Genomic DNA, 21,674 nt, shown 5'->3' on the forward strand with positions numbered 1-21,674 from the left:
TTGTATTAGTTTCAGGCATACAACAAAGTGATTGAGTTATATACATACATATATCCATTCTTTTTCAAATTATTTTCCCTTATAGGTTGTTAAAAAATATTGTGGAGAGTTGCCTGTGCTATACAGTAGGTCCTTGTTGATTTTTTTGTATGTAGTAGCATCTGTGTGTTAATCTCAACCTAATTTATCCTTCCCTCCACCTGTCACATTTGGTAATCGTAAATTTGTTTTTAAAATTTATGAGTCAGTTTCTATTTTGTAAATTAGTTCATCTGTATCACATTTTTAGATTCTACATATTAGCAATATCATATGATATTTGTCTTTATCTGTCGACTGACTTCACTTCTATAATCATCTCCAGGTCCATCCAAGCTGCTGCAAATGACATTATTTCATTCTTTTTATGGCTAAGTACTATTCCATTGTGTATATGTACCACATCTTCTTTTTTTTTTAATTTTATTTTATTTTTAAACTTTACATAATTGTATTAGTTTTGCCAAATATCAAAATGAATCCGCCACAGGTATACATGTGTTCCCCATCCTGAACCCTCCTCCCTCCTCCCTCCCCATTCCATCCCTCTGGGTTGTCCCAATGCACCAGCCCCAAGCATCCAGTATCGTGCATCGAACCTGGACTGGCAACTCGTTTCATACATGATATTTTACATGTTTCAATGCCATTCTCCCAAATCTTCCCACCCTCTCCCTCTCTCACAGAGTCCATAAGACTGTTCTATACATCAGTGTCTCTTTTGCTGTCTCATATACAGGGTTATTGTTACCATCTTTCTAAATTCCGTATATATGCGTTAGTATACTGTATCGGTGTTTTTCTTTCTGGCTTACTTCACTCTGTATAATAGGCTCCAGTTTCATCCACCTCATTAGAACTGATTCAAATGTATTCTTTTTAATGGCTGAGTAATACTCCATTGTGTAACCACAGCTTTCTTATCCATTCATCTGCTGATGGACATCTAGGTTGCTTCCATGTCCTGGCTATTATGAACAGTGCTGTGATGAACATTGGGGTACACGTGTCTCTTTCCCTTCTGGTTTCCTCAGTGTGTATGCCCAGCAGTGGGATTGCTGGATCATAAGGCAGTTCTATTTCCAGTTTTTTAAGGACTCTCCACACTGTTCTCCATAGTGGCTGCACTGGCAGTGGACATTTAGGTTGCTTCCACATCTTAGGCATTATAACTAGTAGTGCATTATCTTTTCAATTTACAGTTTTCTCCCAATATATGTCCAGGAGTGGGCTTGCTGGATCATGAGGTAGTCTTATTTTTTGAAGAGCCTTCATACTGTTTTCCATACTGGCTACACCAATTTACATTCCCACCAACAGTGTTCAAGTGTTTCTTTTTCTCCACATCCTCGCCAACATTTATTTGTGTTCTTCTTGATGATGGCTGTTTTGGTAGATGTGAGGGGGTAACTTCTGTTGGTGTGGATTTGCATTTCATTGATGATTACAAATGTAGAGCATCGTTTCCTGTGCCTGTTTGCCATCTGTATATCTTCTTTGAAAGAAATATCTATTGAAACCTTTGGCTCTTTTTTAAATGAATTTGGTTTTTTGTTTGCTATTCAGTTGTATGAATTTTTATATATTTTAGGTATTAACCCCTTACAAAATATATGAATTGCAAATATTTTATCCCATTTCATTTCTCTGTTTTATTTTGTTGACCTCTGCTATAATTCCACCTGTTACTTTTTGCTTTCATTTCTTTTGTTTTTAGAATCAGATCCAAAAATCATTTCTGAGACAGCTGGTGAAGAGCGTTCTACCTGTTTTTTTTCTAGTTTTGTGGTTTCAGGTCTTCTACTCAAGGCTTAATGCATTTTGAGTTCAGTTGTAAGATAAGATAGTGGTCCAGTTTGATTGTTTTGCATGTGAGTGTCCAGTTTTCCCAACATCATTTATTGCAGAGACTGTCCTTACCTACCTTTTATATTTTGGGCTTGTTTGTTGGTGGAGAAGGGAATGGCAAACCACTTCAGTATTCTTGCCTTGAGAATCCCATGAACAGTATGAAAGGCAAAAAGATATGATACTGAAAGATGAACTCCCAAGGTCAGTAGGTGCTCAATATGCTCCTGGAGAAGAGTGGAGAAATAACTCCAGAAAGAATGAAGAGATGGAGCCAAAGCGAAAACAACGCCCAGTTGTGGATGTAACTGGTGATGGGAGTAAAGTCTGATGTTATAAAGAACAATATTGTATAGGAACCTGGAATGTCAGGTCCATGAATCAAGGTAAATTGGAAGTGGTCAAATGAGATGACAAGAGTGGACATTGACATTTTAGGAATCAGTGAACTAAAATGGACTGGAATGAGTGAATTAAATTCAGGTGACCATTATATCTACTACTGTGGGCAGGAATCCTTTAGAAGAAATGGAGTAACCTTCATAGTCAACAAAAGAGTCTGAAATGCTGTACTTGGGTGCAATCTCAAAAATGACAGAGTGATCTAAGGACAGGAACATAAAGGCCACAACAGATGAGATGGTCAAGTCTGTGTGGCAGATGACAGGCTGCGAGCACCGGTTTGTCCCTGGGCCTCTGTGTGTCCCGTGAGAGGCTGAGCCTGCTGGGCCGTGAGCCCCCGAAGGCAGCTGTGTCATCACAGCCTGCGCTGTGGTTATGCGTGTGGACAGCGGGGCCAGACTGTGTGAGTCGGTCATCCCAGCTCCAGCTCCTGCCACCTTTAAGGCCTTGTGTCAAAGTGCCTTGACCTCCTTGGCCAAAGCTGAAACCCCTCTCATCAGGTTTGCTTTGGAAATTAGAAACTCTCAGATCTTAGGAAGCTGTTGTCTATCTCTCCTTACAGGGGCAGTTTTCTTCTAGCCTACTAGAGTGAGCACTGGGATACACACACACATGCACACTCACACTGGCGTTTAATAAGGACTGTGGGATGAGATCAGAAGAGGAACAGACATGGGAGGTAATTAGAGGGCAAGAAAAGAGACTGGAGGCACTGCCTGCATGGGACACAACTCTGCATATTCCAGGTCTTGTCCCACTGATGTCTGAGAACATCCCTAGCAGTCCATGTGGGCATCATCCCCGGTGTGCAGGTGGGGACACGGACAGGCCTTGAGAAACACAAGGACTCATCCAGGATGGAGAACAGGTAGGAATCGGGAGGTGAGTCTGGACCCAGGTCTGTCTCCTCAGAGCTGCACATAGATCCTGCCCAGGAGCTGTGGGGAGGGCTGTGTGGTGTAACTTGTGAGACCTGTGGCTACATGGATGAGGGATGAGGGATCAGCAGTCCAGAGGGCTATGTGCAGAGGTATCAACTGTCAATTCAAGTAAGGGGACCCCAGGAAGTGAAGTCACTTCCTTTACAACAGACCCCAACAGAACTTGGAACCTTGTAACCAGGCACCCACATTCTAGCAACAGCTCCACAGCCTTTGGGGCTCACTTGGCTGAAGACACTAGGTAGAGAAAGATGTTCTCCTGCTGTGTCTCGACTGGCCAGGGCTTCTGCTTCAGGAAACCCTGGAGAGGGGTTTTTCAGATGTTTCAGGTGGTTCAGCGCTCAACCCGGATGCCTCTGGTCCTTTACCAGGAGGTCACCTAAGGTAACCCCAGGCAACCTAGAGCTGGCCACATCAGGCCTGGCCGCCACTGGGAGCCCTCCCTAGGCAGCACCAGCTGCCCTCATCTCCATGTGGGGGGAAGTGGGACTTGAGGGGAGGTTCTCCCTCTGGGCAGGAACAGGTTGGTGGGCACATGGTGACCTGGTGGTCCTGTCACAGTCACACCTGAGGACAGGCTGGCACTTCCTGAGGTGTTTTGATTCAAGAGGGAGGGACTCTGTTTTCTGAAGGACTGCCTGAAGAAGTGGTGTTGGTGGATGGGCAGGGCTGGGAGAATCCTGGATCCCACATAGCTTCTGGTTCCTACTGAAGGCAGAGATCTGGCAGCTTCTCCTGGACAAAAGGAAAGGAGTCCAAGAGAGCTGTGGATGAGGCTGGGGTGCTTTGAGAAGCATCTGGGAGGCCAGAGCTCAGAGTCAGACCCCATGAGAGTCCACACCCATCCCCTCTCCATCATAGCCCTGCCTCCACCCCTTATCCTGAGACCCAGAACACATGGTGTGGTGTGCTCACTGTTTGGTGGAACCTCAGCGGGGATGCTCAGCTGGTGCTCAGGGGATCCAGTGACACTCAGGGGACAGCTGAGCCCTCCCAGGCAGGTCCCTAGAGGACGAGGCAGCCTGTAGGTGCAGGAGGTAAATCTGAGGAGTTAGGAGGCCCGCAGGAAGACTGGGCCAGAGACAAAGCCTGTGTGTTCCCTCCAGAGTCAGATATTCATGGAGCCCCTACATGTTCCCTACAGTACAGTGACCAGAGTAGACGCCCTGCCTGCCCTCACAGAGGTGACACCAGGGGGAGGGACAGTGTGCTCTCAGGCTGCCCTCAGGAAGCGGATAGATGGTCACACCATGGATCAAAGGCTGTCATTTGAGCAGGCTCGTTGGTGGCCCCTCCCCTGTGTCCAGGCCTCCTCTGTCTGGTCTGCCAGGTGAGATGGACCGTGGAGGAGAACTGACCTCTGGATGGGCACAGCAGAAGGCGCAAAGGCCCAGGTCCCCGCAGGGCAGCCCTGGAGTGCAGTGTGGCAGGAAGGCCAGGTCTCTGACTCTGCTGCCCATGTGATGCCCCCCAGGGCCATGGCCTGCATCCTGGGCACCTGGCTGTACCTTTACCCTGAGGATTTCCAGCAGTCCCCAGAATTTCTCTGCCTGAAGATGCTCCTCACTTATGTAGAGCTCAACATGCCCGACTCAGACCTGGAGCAGCGAGTCCGCCATCTCCTGGAGCAGCTGGTGACCCTGGAGCCCACTGAGGCAGAGAGGCATGTGAGGAGGACTCGGGGTGGGTGAGGAGGATGGGGGAGAAAATGAAGAGAGGAGCCTGGCCTGGGCAACACAGAGCAGAGCCTCCTGAGGCTGCAACTAGGCCAGGATCATTGAGGAGGCATCACTATTCCCCTGGACTGCAGCTGGGGAGGACCTTCTCATGGTGGAATGGCATTGTGGACTGAGACTTCAGTTATTGGCAGTGAGACATTTCCTGTCTTTGGGAGACACATGGAAAAGCAGTCTTATTGATATTTTCTCTTCTCGTGGCTACAGTACCAGCTCCAGAACAAGCTCTGGAAACATCTCCAGACTTGGAGCCAACTATACCTCTCCTGCCACAGCTCCAGAGCCAGAGCATGCTCATGCCTTAGCTCTCATTAAACTCATAATGGAGAAAAAGCATCTGCACAGTTTTCAATTCTGGGTCCAGAGAAGGTTCTTCAGCACCTCTCCCTCCATCTGCAGAGCCAGAATCATCACAGAAATCTGTCCTAGTACTTCCTCTACAACTTCAGCCAGGATCCTCAATACCGCCAGTTCCAGAGCTAAGCCAGCCTCAGCCAGGGTGCTGTTCCATTGTGCTTTGTCACCAGCTGTCGCCGGAGTGTCATCTTCCTCCAGTTCTAGAGACCACAGCAGAGCCAGTTCTAGTTATTTTCCAGCTAGAGTGAGATAGTACAAAGGTAGCAAGTATCCAAAAGGGTGAAACAGAGAAGACAAATTATCACTGAGATAGCAACAGCAGACAGCAACCATCAACCCTTGGCTGACAAAATGAAGGTAACTGAATAGACATCCCTCCAAGTTGAAGTGCAGACCTCTGAAAAGACTGCTGATGTAAGTATCTCTGGTCCCAGAAGAGGGGGCTCATGAGACTGGGATCTGTATTGGCCACTGAGCAAGTGGTGGCTGACTGACGCTGGTGTCTTTCATGAGGTATGATGATGCTGGATGGCAAGCGTTAGAAAAAGTCAGCTGGTTTTAGCTGCTGCTCGGAGGAGGCACTGTGCCGCCTAGGTGAAGGAGGATTGCTGCAGTGGCACAGCGTGTGAAGCAAGCGGGAAGACCCCAGGAAATAAACAGGAAGGAGCATGGCCCTTTTCCCTCCTCCATCCTGATAGTCTTCCTTAAGCATATACTGTTGACAAAGCAGGGAGGATGGACAGAAATGTGGTTCAGTTCAGTTCAGTCACTCAGTTGTGACCAACTCAAATGTGCTTATGATGGGAAAAAGTAACTCTGCAATGGAAAAAGTGGACTAACTCAACGTGGTCATGTGATTAAAGTTAACATAAGTAATATTGAAACAAATTGAGTCCCAGGTGATGCAGTGGTAGAGAATCCACCTGCCAGTGCAGGAGACACAAGGGACACAGGTTCAATCCCTGGATCAGGAAGATCCCCTGAAGCAGGAAAAGGCAGCCCACTCCAGTATTCTTGCCTGGAAAGTGTTCCATGGACAGAGGAGCCTGGCAGGCTACAGTCCCTGGGGCCCCACAGAGTCAGACATGACTGAGTGACTGAGCATACATATCTGATAGGATGCCATCATCCGAAGAACATGGCCAAAATGTGTAACTAAGTCTAAGCAGGAGAAACATCAGACAAACCAAAATTGAGGAATATTGTTCAAAGATTATACTGGCTTATAATCTTCTAATATTTAAAATTTTTCTTTATTTCTTGGCATGGCCAAAATGCATAACTAAGTCTAAGCAGGAGAAACATCAGACAAACCCAAATTGAGGAATATTGTTCAAAGATTATACTGGCTTATAATCTTCTAATATTTAAAATTTTTCTTTATTTCTTGGCTGTGCAGGATCTTCATTGCTGTGCAGGCTTTTCTCTAGTTTCAGAGAGCAGGGGTTACTCTCTAGTTGCAGTGTGCGAGCTTCCTGTTGTGATTGCCTCCTACTGCAGAGCACAGGCTCTGTGGTGTGCAGGCTTCAGTAGTCATGGCACATGGGCTCGATAGTTGTGGCGCCTGGGCCCTAGAGCACAGGCTCAGGAGTTGTGGTGCACCAGCTTAGTTGCTCCACAGCATGTAGTATCCTCTCGGACCAGAGATTAAACCCACTTCTGCATTGGCAAGTGGATTCTTGACCACTGAGCCACCAGGGAAGTCCTTCAGATGTTGCAAGTTAAAAGAAACTGAGAAAGTGTTCCGCTTTCAAAGAGACTAAAGAGATATGAAATCACAGTGTGTGATCCTGGATTGAGTCATTTTGCTCTACACAAAATTATTTAGAAAATAGGTGAAACTCAATTGGGGTCAAAAGGTGGTAAGCAACAGTGCTAGTTTCCTGGTTTTGATGGTTGAAATATGACTGTGTAGAGTATTCTTGCTACTAAAGTATTAGGGAATGATAGAGCATCATGTTGGCAACCTACTTTCAATGGTTCAGAGGAAAAAAATGTTTATTTGTACTATTCTTGCAAATTTTCTAAGTTTAGACTTATTTTCAAAGAATAAAACAGTTTGTATTTAATAAATAAATCATACGGTTTTACTGCTTTAATTTAGCAATGTTAAGCTATAAATTAAAACACAGACAGTTGAAAATTAAACTGGTTCTGAGAACCTTACCCAGAGAAAGCCCATGTATTGAGAGCTCAGAGGAATACTGGTAACTATGTATTCAGGCCTCTCTTTCTTCCCCACACATGGGTCTCTGAGTCACATTCATTGAAACAGTAAAGGAAGCTGGGATTGGCAACCATATATGGTGCCCATGTTTACTTGTGAGCTGATGATCCTGGGCTCTGGAATTTTGTTCCTGGGCTGGAAGTGCCATAATATTGAGAGGAAGAGGAGCTGTGGCAGTCTTACAGGGAGGAGGAAGTAACTGAATTCAGTGTGTCCATGGGAGGAGTAGAATTCAGGAGCCTCCTACATTGCCATCTTGAATGGAACTTAGTATGGACATTTTAACAATATTAGTTTTTCTGATCTGTGTTTTCTCCAGTTTCTTTTAACATCTTTTTTCCATTATACAGGTCTTTCACTTCCTTGCTTAATTCTTATGTTTACTATTGTATTGATGATATTATAAATGGGGTAGTTCTCTTTATTTTTTTCAGATGTTTCATTAATAGTATATAGAAATACAGCTGATATCTGTATATTGATTTTTATGTCTTGCATCTTTGCTGAATTTGTTTCAGTCTCACTGTTGTTTGGTTGATTCTTTGGAATTTCTTACATATAAGATCATATTATCTGCAAATAATGACAGTTTCTTTGTTTCCATTTTGGATGCCTTTTATTTATTGCATTCTTTTGGTCTTGCCCAATTGCTATAGCTAGGATTTCCATTACTATGTTGAATAAGAGTGCTGAGTGGGCACCCTTGGCCTGTTCCTGATCACAGAGGAAAAACTTTCAGCTTTTCACCAATGAGTACGATGGTGGCTCAGATGGTTAAAAAATCCATCTGCAGTATGGGAGACCTGGGTTTGATCCCTGGGTTGGGAAGATCCCCTGGAGGAGGGCATGGAAACCCACTCCAGTATTCTTGCCTGAAGAATCCCCATGGACAGAGGAGCCTGGCGGGCTACAGTCCGTAGGGTCGCAAAGAGTCGGACACAACTGAGTGGCTAAGCATAGCACATGGGCTTGTTGTGTTTGTCCCCTATATTGTGAGACACATTCCTTCAGTATCCAATTTGTTTAGGTTTTGTTGCTGTTTTTAGATAAAAAACAAGATTTTTATTCATGTTCATACAGGAGTGTTCACATAAAAATGTGATTCAAAGAAGCAGAATTTGGGGCATATACACCATATTAATAGGGGGAAAGAAGAAAAGACCACTTATGAGAAAAAAATGAACTTAGGAAAGAGAAACATGGGCCTTTAGAAGATTAGCTGTGAGATATGATAGTTTTCTGATGTCTATTTAGACAGTTTCTTATGCTGCTGCCAACTTTTTTTTTTTTTGGCTGTGCTGGATCTTTGCACACAGGCTTTACTGGTTGTGGCACACCGGCTTAGTTGCTCTGAGATGTGTGGAATCTTCCCAGACTAGGGATTGAACCCATTTCCCCTGCATTGGCAGGTGGATTCTTAACCACTGGACCACCGGGGAAGTCCAGTGTGCCAACATCTTGTCTTCTGTCAGAGGAGCCAATCTTCCCTGGTAATTTCTCCCAGAAGGAAGCGTTTATGATGGATGAATTTAGGCAGATAAGGGGATCTTAGAAAAAAATAAAAACAAAAACTTTTCACAGTGATATATTCTTTATCTCTTCACTTCTAAAAAACACTGCTCTATGGAAGGGAGTTCTAGGCAGACCTGGGTAGACCCCTTGACATTGCAGAGTTTGTGGGTTAGAATGGGCCTCAGGGATGTATTTCTCCAGGTTTTAGTCAAATCTGATAGTTCAACACACCCTTCTTGGCTAGTTGTGGTGGTGTATCCTCTGATAAAATTTCCAAAGCACAGAGTTGACATTTCTGATCTTTTCACACCCTCTGTTTCTCTTCTCCAACACCACATAAACCTTCAGGATTATGGTAATTCCTGATATCTTTATTCACATTTTTTTTAATCATGAAAAGATACTATATTTTATGAAATGTTTTTTTCTGCATCTATTGAGATGATCTTGTGATATTTATCTTTCATTCTATTAATATGGTATCTCACTTTGATTGATTTAGGTTTGTTGAACCATTCTTGCATCTCAGGGGTGAGTACCATTTGGTCATGGTGTATAATCTTTTTGTGTTGTGATTTGGTTTGCTAATGTTCTGTTGGGAGTTTTTGCATCTATATTCATCAAGGATTTTATTCTATCCTTTTCTTTTTTCTGGTGTCCATATCTAGCTTTGGTATCAGGGTATCATGGTATTTAATAACACTAGCCTCATAGGATGAGTTTGGAAGTGTTCTGTCCCCTTCAATTTTGGGAAAGAGTTTGAGAAGAATTGGCTTTAACTCTTCTTTAAATGTTTGGTAGAATTCATCTATGAAACCATTTGGTCCTGGGGTTATCTGTGTTGAGAGGGTTTTGATTCTGATTCACTTTACTTGTTATTGATCTTTTCAGATTTTCTATTTCTTCATGATTCAGTCTTGGTATGTTTTAGGGGTCTAGGACTTTATCCATTTCTTCTAGGTTTTCCAATAAATTCACATATAATTGTTCATAGTAGTCTCTTATGAGTCTATGTATTCCTGTAGTGTCAATTATTTCATTTTTTACTTCATTTATATGAGTCCTCTCTCTTTTCCTTAATGAGTCTAACTAAAGATTAGTCAATTTTCTGGTTTTTCTTTTGGTAAAAACCTAGACTTTTGAAATATAAGATTTGTATATTTCCTTCTATTGTTTTTTGCAGTCTCATTTGTGTCAGCTCTAATTTTTGTTATTTCCTTTCTTCTGCTAACTTTGGGCTTAGTTTCTTCCTCTTCCTTTTAGTTCTTCAATATGTAAAGTTAGGTGGTTTGCTTGAGTGCTTTTTAAATTCTTTTTTTTTTTTTACATTTATTTTTTTTAATTATTTCCAAGCTTTATTGAGATACAGTTTGTTGATTACAAGTTAAAGGCAATATGATGATTTGATACACATATATATTTTGAAATGCTTACCATAATAACATAGCCTTCACCTCCTATAATTACCATTTTTGTTGCTATGGTGAGAACATTTAAGAAGATTATCATAGCAAATTGTGAGTGTACAATATAGCATTGTTAGCTATAAGTCATCATGCTGTATATCAGATCCCCAGCAGTTAGTCATCTTATAACTGGAAGCTTCCACATTCTGACCAGCATTGTCCCATTTCCTTTATGCATTTATGGCTGTAAAATTCCCTCTCAAAACTACTATTATGGTATCTCAGAGGTTTTGTTTGTTGTGTTTCCATTTGTTTCAATATATTTTTTAATTTCCTTCCTGTTGAATGGAATGTTCTATAAATATGTTAAGTCCATTTGGCCTAATGTACGGTTCAAGTCCAAGTTTTCTTTATTTTCTGTCTAGATGATCTACCCTTGTTGAAAACAGGCTATTTTCAGCAATAGACTATATTAGAAGCCCCCTACTATTATTGCATTGTTATATATTTTTCTCTTTAGATCTATTCAGTTCTGTTCAGTTCAGTCACTCAGTCGTGTCCGACTCTTTTCGACTCCATGAATCGTAGCACGCCAGGCTCCCTGTCCATCACCAACTCCCGGAGTTCATCCAAACTCATGTGCATCGAGTCGGTGATGCCATCCAGCCATTTCATCCTCTGTCGTCCCCTTCTTCTCCTGCCCCCAATCCCTCCCAGCATCAGGGTCTTTTCCAGTGAATCAACTCTTCACATGAGGTGGCCAAAGTATTGGAGTTTCAGCCTCAGCATCAGTCCTTCCAATGAACACCCAGGACTGATCTCCTTTAGGACGGACTGGTTGGATCTCCTTGCAGTCCAAGGGACTCTCAAGAGTCTTCTCCAACACCACAGTTCAAAAACATCAATTCTTTGGCACTCAGCTTTCTTAGATCTATTAGTATTTGCTTAATATGTTTAGAAAGATCTTCACAACCCAGATAATCACAATGGTGTGATCACTCATCTAGAGCCAGACATCCTGCAATGTGAAGTCAAGTGGGCCTTAGAAAGCATCACTATGAACAAAGCTAGTGGAGGTGATGGAATTCCAGTTGAGCTATTTCAAATCCTGAAAGATGATGCTGTGAAAGTGCTGCACTCAATATGCCAGCAAATTTGGAAAACTCAGCAGTGGCCACAGGACTAGAAAAGGTCAGTTTTCATTCCAATCCCAAAGAAAGACAATGCCAAAGAATGCTCAAACTACCACACAATTGCACTCATCTCACATGCTAGTAAAATAATCCTCAAAATTCTCCAAGCCAGGCTTCAGCAATACGTGAACCGTGAACTTCCTAATGTTTAAGCTGGTTTTAGAAAAGGCAGAGGAACCAGAGATCAAATTGCCAACATCCGCTGGATCATGGAAAAAGCAAGAGAGTTCCAGAAAAACATCTATTTCTGCTTTATTGACTATGCTAAAGCCTTTGACTGTGTGGATCACAATAAACTGTGGAAAATTCTGAAAGAGATGGGAACCAGACCCCCTGACCTGTCTCTTGAGGAATCTATATGCAGGTCAGGAAGCAACAGTTAGAACTGGACATGGAACAACAGACTGGTTCCAAATAGGAAAAGGAGTACGTCAAGGCTGTATATTGTCACCCTGCTTATTTAACTTATATGCAGAGTACATCATGAGAAACACTGGGCTGGAAGAAGCACAAGCTGGAATCAAGATTGCCAGGAGAAATATCAATAACCTCAGATATGCAGATGACACCACCCTTATGGCAGAAAGTGAAGAGGAACTAAAAAGCCTCTTGATGAAAGTGAAAGTGGAGAGTGAAAAAGTTGGCTTAAAGCTCAACATTCAGAAAATGAAGATCATGGCATCTGGTCCCATCACTTCATGGGAAATAGATGGGGAAACAGTGCCAGACTTTTTTTGGGGGGGGCTCCAAAATCACTGCAGATGGTGACTGCAGCCATGAAATTAAAAGACGCTTACTCCTTGGAAGGAAAGTTATGACCAACCTAGATAGCATATTCAAAAGCAGAGACATTACTTTGCCAACAAAGGTCTGTTTAGTCAAGGCTGTTGTTTTTCCTGTGGTCATGTATGGATGTGAGAGTTGGACTGTGAAGAAGGCTGAGCGCCGAAGAATTGATGCTTTTGAACTGTGGTGTTGGAGAAGACTCTTGAGAGTCCCTTGGACTGCAAGGAGATCCAACCAGTCCATTCTGAAGGAGATCAGCCCTGGGATTTCTTTGGAGGGAATGATGCTAAAGCTGAAACTCCAGTACTTTGGCCACCTCATGCGAAGAGTTGACTCATTGGAAAAGACTCTGATGCTGGGAGGGAATGGGGGCAGGAGGAGAAAGGGACGACAGAGGATGAGATGGCTGGATGGCATCACTGACTCGATGGATGTGAGTCTGAGTGAACTCTGGGAGTTGGTGATGGACAGGGAGGCCTGACGTGCTGCGATTCATGGGGTCGCAAAGAGTCGGACACGACTGAGTGACTGAACTGAACTGAATATGTTTAGGTGTCTGATATTGGGTGAATGTATATTTACAATTGTATCTTCATCATGAATAGACCCCTTTATCATTATATAGTGACATTGTTTGTCTTGTTACCATTTTTGGCATACAGTCTATTGTCTTTGATAAAGTATAGCTATCCATGCTTTCTTCTGATGTCAGCCTGCATATGATTTGCCTTTCCATTCCTTCACTTAGAGACTGTAGGTCCTTAAAGCTGATATGAGTCTTTTGTAGACTGCATATAACTTGAGCCTTGTTTTTCTTATCAATCTAGCCAGTCAACCTTTTGATTGGTGAAATCAATTTATGTACAATTTAATTGCTTTCTGCTTATTTTGTATCTCCACATATTCTTTCTCTCTCTTCTTCCCTTCCTTTGTAAATTTGTGATTTTTTGTGGTGGTATCCTGTGTCTCATTTCTTCTTTTCTTTTGTGAATTTATTCTAGGTTTTTTACATTGTGGTTAATGTGAGGTTTACATGAGACATCTCATAGGTAATAAAGTCCACTTAAAGCTGGTAGCAACTTAACTTTGATAGACTACAAAAGCTTCATACTTTTACTCCCTCTTTTATACTTTTGATATCACTTTTTACCTCTGTATATTGTATATTTATTAGCACATAATAACTATAATTGTTTTAATACTCTTTTCTTTTAGCCATTATACCTTAGGTAAGTGGTTTAACATACCATTTTATTATAGAATTAGAGTTTTTGAAGTCTGATTGTAGATTTATTTTCACCAATGCGTTGTATACTTTCCATGTTTCTCATTAGTGTCTTTTCATTTCAGCTTGAAGAACTTCTTTCAGCATTTCTTCAAGGTGTGTTGAATGGTAATGAAACCCCTCAGCTTTTGTTTGTCTGGGAAAGTATTTTTCCTTCATATGTGAATGATAACTTCACAGGCATATTTTTTCTTTCAGTCTTCGGAATATGACATTTCATTCTCTCCTGGTCTATAGAGTTTCCACTGAGAAATTCTGTTGTTCAGTTGCTCACTCGTGTCCAACTCTTTGTGACCCCATGGACCACAGGATGCCAGGCTTCCCTGTCCTTCACGATCTCCCAGACAAACAAAAAATTTTCCCTCATTATATTTTGTAGTTTCTGTAAAGATTTTCATATTTTCATGCTATAATTTGTTGTAATGAAACTGTTAGGTGGTGTTTCAGAGAGCTCTAAAGAGCCTGGTCCTTTATGATTCAGCACAGAAAAGAATTCAGCAAGAGCACATTTGAGAGATAAGTGATTTATTAGAATAAGTCACTTGTGAGGCTTAGAAGCAGGTGGGCGAGGGGGTGTTGCACCCCAAGAACTTACTAAGATACAGTTTTATAATCAAAGAAAAAGTGGAGATGGGGAAATAACCACTTTCTTTCTCATTCTTGATTAGATGTCATGTTTCCATCATCAGCTCTTCAGATTAAGCAGGGCAGTATTTTTGCCCTTACATTGTCAAGCCAGGATCGTCATCAGTTCAATTTAGTCACTCAGTCATGTCCAACTCTTTGTGACCCAATGGACTGCAGCGCGCGAGGCTTCCCTGTCCATCACCAACACCCAGAGCTTGCTCAAACTCATGTCCATTGAGTTGGTGATGCCATCCAACCATCTCATCCTCTATCATCCCCTTCTCCTCCTCCTGCCTTCAATCTTTCCCAGCATTAGGGTCTTTTCCAAGGAGTCAGTTCTTCATATCAGATGGCCAAAGTATTGGAGCTTCAGCTTCAGCATCAGTCCTTCCAATGAATATTCAGAACTGATTTCCTTTAGGGTGGACTAGTTTGCTCTTTTTGCAGTCCAAGGGACTCTCAAGTGTCTTCTCCATCACCACAGTTCAAAAGCATCAATTTTTTGGTGCTCAACTTTCTTTATGGTCCAACTCTCATATCCATACATGACTGCTGGAAAAACCATAGCTTTGACTAGACAGATCTTTGTTGGCAAAGTAATGTCTCTGCTTTTTAATATGCTGTCTAGGTTTGTCATAGCTTTTCTTCCAAAGAGCAAGCATCTTTTAATTTCATGGCTGCAGTCACTGTCCACAGTAATTTTGGAGCCCAAGAAAATAAAGTCTGTCACTGTTTCCATTGTTTTCCCACTTATTTGCCATGAAGTGATGGGACTGGATACCATGATCTTAGGTTTTGAATGTTGAATTTTAAGCGAGCTTTTACAGTCTCCTCTCTCACCTTCATCAAGAGGTTCTTCAGTTCCTCTTCACTTTCTGCCATAAAGGTGGTGTCATCTGCATATCTGAGTTTATTGATATTTCTCCCGGCAGTCTTGATTCCAGCTTGTGCTTTATCCAGTCTGGCACTTCACATGATGTACTCTGCATATAAGTTCAATAAATAAGGTGAGAATAGACAACCTTGACCTGTTTGGAACCAGTCCATTGTTCCATGTCCAGTTCTAACTGTTGCTTCTTGACCTGTGTACAGATTTCTCAGGAGGCCAGTAAGGTGGTCTCGTCTGGTATTCCCATCTCTTTAAGAATTTTCAAGTTTGTTGTCACACAATTAAAGGCTTTAGCATAGTCAATGAAGCAGAAGTAGATGTTTTTCTGGAATTCTCTTGCTTTTTCTATGATCCAGTGGACATTGGCAATTTGATCTCTGGTTCCTCTGCCTTTTCTAAATCCAGCTTGAACATCTGGAAGTTCTTAGTTCATGTACTTTTGAAGCCTGGCTTGGAGAGTTTTGAGCATTACTTTGCTAGCATGTGAGATGAGTGCAGTTGAGCAGTAGTTTGAACAGTCTTTGGTGTTGCCTTTCTTTGGGATTGGAATGAAAACTGACCTTTTCCAGTCCTGTGGCCGTTGCTGAGTTTTCCAAATTTGCTGGCATATTGAGTGCAGGACTTTAACAGCATCATCTTGTAGAATTTGAAATAGCTCAACTGGAATTCCATCACCTCCACTAGCATTGTTTGTAGTGATGCTTCTTAAGGCCCACTTGACTTCACATTCCAGGATATCTGGCTCTAGGTGAGTGACCACACCATGGTGGTTATCTGGTATAACCTGGTATATATCTGGTATATATATATATATATCTGGTGCATATATATATATATATATATAACCTGGTATATACCTGGTATATAAATCTGGTATATATAAAGCACAGAAACGGTATGAACCTAATAGAAGCAGAAGATATTAAGAAGTGGCAAGAATACACAGAACTATAGTTCTGTGTATTCTTGCCACTTCTTAATATCTTCTGCTTCTATTAGGTTCATACCGTTTCTGTGCTTTATTGAGCCCATCTTTGCATGGAATGTTTCCTTTGTATCTCTAATTAACTTGATGAGATCTCTAGTCTTTCGCATTCTGTTGATTATTTCTTTGCATTGTTCACTTAGGAAGGCTTTCTTATATTTCCTTGCTACTCTTTGGAACTCTGCATTCAGATGGGTATATATTGCCTTTTCTCCTTTGCCTTTAGCTTCTATTTTTTCCTCAGCTATTTTTAAGGCCTCCTCTGACAACCATTTTGCCTTTTTGCATTTCTTCTTTTGGGGATGGTTTTGATCACCACCTCCTGTACAGTGTTATGAACTTCTGTCCATAGTTCTTCAGGTCATGGCACTATGGAAAAATTATTTCAGGTCTCAGTACAATAAGGATCTTTACTTTGAAGTGTCACCTTTCCATAAATTATTGTTTTGTGTGTGTGCAGAAAGAATGTCCTGGGGGTCGTTAACTTAGCGCACTGGGCAGGATGTGGGTCTCCCAGCACCGTTGTTGTATTGTGTGGGGGCATGTCTCATGCTGTGCTGCATGGTTATTAGCAGGCTCACAAGCCTGCTTGGTTTTGTGGTTAAGCCAAGCTGCTTTCTAAGTGATCATTAACTTACAGAGGTCTACTGTATTTTTTTTTTCTACTTACAATCCCCTATTGGTGTTAACTATTTAATCACCTACTTTGTTTCTTTATTCTGTCCCTATCAGTACCTTTAAAATAATTTAATTTTCTGAAATTAGTTATATTGAACTTGTATCAAATTTTTAAAACTTTTATTTTGGATACTTTCATTTGAATATTCTGTGTACATGATTTGCTATTTTACTCTAAGAACTTCGGAAAAATGCCAAATAAAGTTGCGGATAGTATGCATCCTTATCTTTGTCTGACTTTTCAGTTGAACACTTTCCATATTTCACCATTAAGTATAATATTTGTTATATGTGTTTGAAAAATACTTTTTAGAAAAAAAACAAACATATAAGCATGAAGAATATGTAGTGGCTGCCAGAAGTTTAGAGTAGTGAGAGGTTTTTATTTCAAAAGGGTAGTATGAAGTAATTTGAGGGGCAGCAGTTCTGTATTTTGAGTGCAGTGATGGTTACACAAATCTATGCACTTGTCAAAACTCATAAAAGTGGACAAAATGAAGTGAACTTTTGTGTGTGTGTATATATATAGAGAGAGAGGGAGAGAGTAAAAATTTAAATCTCAGTAAATTATATCTTGCATGTTTTTACTTAAACATTTCCATTTCTTTCCATTCTCCTAATCAACTTTTTCAAACGTGTTTATTTGAATTTTTTCTTTTTATTACACTACTGCTCAGCTCTATAGCCCATTTTAAGTTTTGTCCTTTTATTGCTTTAAAGATCTTATTCTTCTTTGCTTTCAAATAGTAAAAATATAATTTCCTGGTTATTTGCTTTTAACGTATTTTAAAAACTAGAGCTGAGTTGTTTGCTATTTTTTTTTATTATAAAATGTTTCATATTAAATGTGAGGTTGTGTCTTGATGTCACAACTTCTCATCTCTATTTATTTTCCTTTACTAACTTAGTGGTTTACTTTATAAGCATTTCAGACCTTGAATCCATATGAACCTGTATCACATGTGATCTTTGTTGGGAATGACTTGCTGTTTAGAATATTCCTTTCCTTCCCTCATTGTTTTGAAATGCTACATTTATTATACTACATTTAAAAAATACTCTTAATCATGGTTATTGTATTACCATGAAGTAGATGCCAAACTATTTTAAATAACTGAGCAATATTATACATATTGAGATCTCTCTTAGACAATTTTCTCCTTTTTGAAATGCTTTCTGGCTGTTTGTTGTTCAGTTGCTAGGTCATGTCCGACTCTTTGTGACCCATGGACTAGAGCATGACAGATTCCTCTGTTCTTCACTGTATTCCAGAATTTGCTCAGATTCGTGTTCATTGAGTCAGTGATGCTGTGTAACCACTTCATCCTCTGCCACTCCCGTCTCCTTTTGCTTCAGTCTTCCCAATACCAGGGTTTTCTCCAGTGATTTGGCTCTTTGCATCATGTGGCCAATGTATTGGAGCTTCAGCATCAATCCTTCCAATGAATATTTAGGGTTGATCTCCTTTAGGATTAACTGGTTTGATCTCCTTGCTGTCCAAGGGACTCAAGAATCTTCTCCAGCACCAGAGTTAAAAAGCATCAATTCTTTGGTGCTCAGGCTTCCTTATGGTCCACCTCTCACATCTGTGTATGATTACTGGAAAAACCATAGCTTTGACTATATGGACTGTGGTCGGCAAAGTGATGTCTCTGCTTTTTAATATGGTGTCTAGGTTTGTCATCGCTCTTCTTCCAAGGAGCAAATGTCTTTTAATTTCATGGCTGCAGTCACCGTCTGCAGTGATTTTGGAGCCCAAGAAAATAAAATCTGGCACTGGGCACCGCTTTCACTATTCCCCCTCCTATTTGCCATGAAGTGTTGGGACCAACCACCATAATCTTAGTTTTTTTTTTTTTATTGAGTTTTAAGCCAGCTTTTTCACTCTCCTCTTTCACCTTCATCATGAGGCTCTTTAGTTCGTCTTCACTTTCTGGCATTAAAGTGGTATCATCTGCATATCTGAGGTTGTTGATATTTCTCCTGGCAATCTGGATTCCAGCTTGTGATTCATCCTGCTTGGCATTTCACATGATGTACTCTGCATAGAAGTTAAATAATCAGGGTGACAATATATAGCCTTGATGTATTCCTTTCCCAATTTTGAACCAGTCTGTCATTCCATGTCAAGTTCTAACTGTTGACTGGCATACAGGTTTCTCAGGAGACAGGTAAGGTGGTCTGGTATTCCCATCACTTGAAGAATTTTCCACAGTTTGTTGTGATCCACATAGTCAAAGACTTTAGCATAGTCAGTGAAACAGAAGTAGATGTTTTTCTGGAATTCCCTTGCTTTCTCTTTGATTCAACAAATGTTGGCAATTTGATCTCTGGTTCTTCTACCTTTTCTAAACCCAGCTTATACATCTGGAAGTTCTCAGTTCACATACTGCCGAAGTCTAGCTTGAAGGATTTTGAGCATAACCTTACTAGCATGTGAAATGATCACAGTTATACAGTAATTTCAACATTCTTTGGAATTGCCCTTCTTTGGAATTGGAATGAAAACTGACCTTTTCCAGTCCAGTGGTCACTGCTGAGTTTTCCAAATTTGCTGACATATTGAATGCAGCACTTTAAGAACATCTGGCTGTTTAGATTTAATTTTATTCCAGATGAAGTTGAGAATGCTTTTGTAATGTACACACTACTTTAAAAATCAAAGAGAAAAGGAGTACATGCAAAAATTAGTTGAGATTCTTATTGGAATTTTGTCAAAAATATTGAAACTATGGAAGGATTTATCTCCCTTTTTCTGAAGTAATTTTAATGTCACAAATGAAAGAATATATTTGTATATGCATGCTATGTCTCTTCAGTCACCTCTGACTCTTTGTGACCTTGTGGATTGTAGCCCGCCAGGTTCTTCTGTCCATGGGATTCTCCTGGTGAGAATACTGGAGTGGGTTGCCAGGCCCTTCTCCAAGATGTTTGTATATAGAGGAAGACTATTTTCTTTTGGATTGTGTCTACTTAATTTATCTACAATTTTCATTTATTGCTTTCATGATTTTAATGAACTTGCCTTCTTGTCTGCCAACCCCCCCCCCCCCCGCTGCCCGATGATATAACTCTTTTATTGTATTAATGGGATATATTTCCTAGTATTTATTTATTTATTTCATTTGACTGTGATGGGTCGCCGGATCTTCGATCTTCCTTTGGGCAGCTGGATCTTCAGTTGTGTCATGTGAACTCAGTAGTGGCATGTGGGATCCAGCTCCCTGACCAGGGATTGAACCAGGCTCCCTGCTGGAAGTGTGTAATCTTAACCACTGAACCACCAACTAAGTCCCCATTTCCCAGTATTAAAAAAAAAAAAAAAGTGAAATTGACGAACAGTTTTCCTTTACTTGACTGTATGTAAATCTGCATTCTGACTGCACAGAGAACTCGGCTGTAATCCATAACTTTGGAGAAAGTCCCTGACCGGCTCTAGCTGCTTAAATTACCTCAGGTCCAAATTTTCCGCTGCCAGGTGGGCTGGACTCTCAGCCAATCCCAACCCGCTGGTCGGGGAGACTAAAGGGAAACAAAGTTCTAGTGGTCAGCGTAGACTGTCTGGCCCTGCATGCGGGCCATCTGCGCATGCCTAGTTCCACCTTTTCCCTCTATGCATTTCCGCCTTTGCTTCTGTTTTTCTCCAGCCGTGCGTGGGAAGCGGTTACGGGGCTGATGAGTCTATTGCACTCTTCTGGTCTCAGTGGCCCTCGGAGACGGAGAGGCGAGTGAGCTCGGGATGGCTGGTTGAGGACCGTAGGGGTTCCGTGCAGTTTAGGGAGTAGGAGGGAAAAGGTCAGTACCCGTAGTGGGGAGGAGCTCTGTAGACCCCTGGGACGGCGAGAAGGGGGCGTCTCCATTGGGAAGAGTGGGCCGAAGTCCCTGACAGTTTAGCCCCAGCCCTGAGCTGGAGCCGTGGTGCGTGTGAGAGGCCCTGTTTCTAAGGGCTCAGGAGGAGGGACTTAAAATACAAGCAAGATGCAGGCAGCGATCTGGTGGCACGGGGCGGGGGCGGGGCTGCTGAGAGAATGCTTGCTGGGGAGGGACGAGTGTTCCGGGGCGTGTGGTCTTGGAAGAAGAGCCACCGGTCGGGGCTGATCAGTTAGCTTAGCTTTGTACAGACTCCGTTCCTTTGGTTCTCTATTTATCCTTTTTGGATTCTAAACTGCCCTCCGGTCATGTCCATTACTTCATGTTTGTGTATGTTGTTTCTCTTCTGCTTGCCTTAGCATTCAGGAAAGATATTCAAGAATTATTTGTTTTTTTTTGTTTGTTTGTTTTTTGTCTCTTGGGATAGAATTTCTTTCTGGCCTTGTTCAGATCAGCTAGTGGCGAAGACTAAACGATCTGACTCATAAGGCAGTATTGTTTATACTTTTCCATACAACTAAAAGCAAGTGTTTTATATAAGAGTCTTCTGTGAAATGGCAACAATGATAAAACATGGGTCTTTGCTTAAAGCACTGCTTTTTATAGCTTTCTGCGGAGTCACTAAGCAAAGGTTTAGTAACGTTAGTAGGGAAGTTAAACAGCCTAGTCCTGAGTTTCTTCTTTTTCTTTCTTTAGTCCTAAGTATTTTTTTTTAACAACAGTTTTGGTGTAATTAATATTCCTTCATTGTGTGTATTTTTGTTTTAATCAATTTTATAATTTAAAAAAAATTCATGAACACCAAGGGAGACTTAAACTGTTATAAAATATCCCTAGGCGGTAAATACTTAACTTTGAGAAAATGTATACCCAAGAGCTACATGGTAATATTA

The 21,674-nt window shown here is 41.4% G+C and overlaps 1 protein-coding gene across 5 annotated transcripts in view; it reads left to right on the forward strand.

Moving 5' to 3' along the window:
- LOC129658172 (zinc finger protein 33B-like) overlaps nt 1–21,674 on the forward strand; it is a 100,271-nt gene that overhangs the window by 28,107 nt on the left and 50,490 nt on the right. The gene's annotated exons all lie outside the window — the stretch shown is intronic.

Source organism: Bubalus kerabau, chromosome 1, assembly GCF_029407905.1.
Source record: "Bubalus kerabau isolate K-KA32 ecotype Philippines breed swamp buffalo chromosome 1, PCC_UOA_SB_1v2, whole genome shotgun sequence".
NCBI classification, from domain to species: Eukaryota; Metazoa; Chordata; class Mammalia; order Artiodactyla; family Bovidae; genus Bubalus; species Bubalus kerabau.